A 1,366-nucleotide genomic window follows, 5' to 3' on the forward strand; every position below is an offset into this window, starting at 1 on the left:
CTTATTTTAGTATCTCTTAGGACCTCCAGACCACAGCTGAGCTGTACATCTTTTCACAAAATGCTTTAAAGACAAAATACATGTATTCTTTTTCCTATTTCCTTTGAGTTAGGATATGGACAGAAGTAGATTTGCTTCTTGCCTGCTCATGTAGCCCACCTTACAGAGATCAGGCATTTGATTCTGGTGGTTTCCAGTCAGAACAGTACTTAATGAATGGCACATGATTGCATGTCTTTGCAGAAAACAGTAGCATTCTTGTTAAATTAGCACTGTCAGGTACCATGCTTTTCGAACTCAGGGGTCTTTGGACTGTATTTTTTGGAAATGCTATATGTTAAAAACATATGCATGCAAATGAAATTAATACATTACTTGAAGAAAGCTGAAGTGTAAAGGTGCTGCATCATTCAGAACAAATCTGAAAACAGATGTAGATGTCTTCGAATGCAACACACTCACTATTGTCAGGTCTGAAAGCTATTAGGCTATAACCTAACAGCCTACTATGATATACTTCTCGTTTCTGCAGCAAGACACAAAAGCAACAGAGTGTATCACACAGTTTAGTAAAAACTGAGAAGCACTGTGGTCATCAGGGACAAAGCACACTTCAAATAAGAAGCCTGCAAGGTTAAGTTAGGAAAATTATGACATTGAGATGGGGCTCAGGGGGAAAGCCCGAGAACCTTCTGCAGCTGCTTCTAGAAATGTCAGGAACAGAAATTTACCCGGGGCTGCAGCACTGCAGCTCTCAGCACGACGTTCAAATGGCTCCAAGCTCAACCACCTCCAGCCGCGGCAGTTCCTGGCCAGGACACGCTGCGGCTTGCCACACTGGTGGCTGAGAAGTCTCAAAAAGCATCCCCCACCCCACTCTAAAACAAACACACACACACACAAAAAACCCTCAAACAAAAATGTGCCCTGCTTTTGCATGAAAATACACGCTAGAATTACTTTTCATTTTCTTGTGTGCTGCAGCTGGAACCCTGAGGCCCACCACCAGCAGCAAACTCTGCCTGGCACGACCACGCGCAGGTGACGGTGGAGGTCGGTGACAGACTTCGAGCACGTCCGGCGCCGAGACCGCCGCGCGTTTAGGGGTTGCTGCTCATGCTTCGCCTTGTCCCCGACGCTGCCGCTGTACCACGAGCGGCGCGGCACGGCATGGCCCGGTTCCGGTTCCGGTCCCGGTCCCTGTCCCGGTCCCGGGCGCCTCCGCTCCCCCGCCCGTCCCGCCGAGCTCCCGGCCCCGCCCTTTCCCGCGCGCATGCGCACTGCCGCGCGCTCGCTTTCCGGCTGCTCCCGGCGTTTCCGGGCCCCGCGCCGCGCTCCCGCCCCGCGGGCCGGACGGACCAGCACT

The sequence above is a fragment of the Passer montanus genome, unplaced genomic scaffold, assembly GCF_014805655.1.
Source record: "Passer montanus isolate IOZ18808 unplaced genomic scaffold, ASM1480565v1 scaffold7, whole genome shotgun sequence".
NCBI classification, from domain to species: Eukaryota; Metazoa; Chordata; class Aves; order Passeriformes; family Passeridae; genus Passer; species Passer montanus.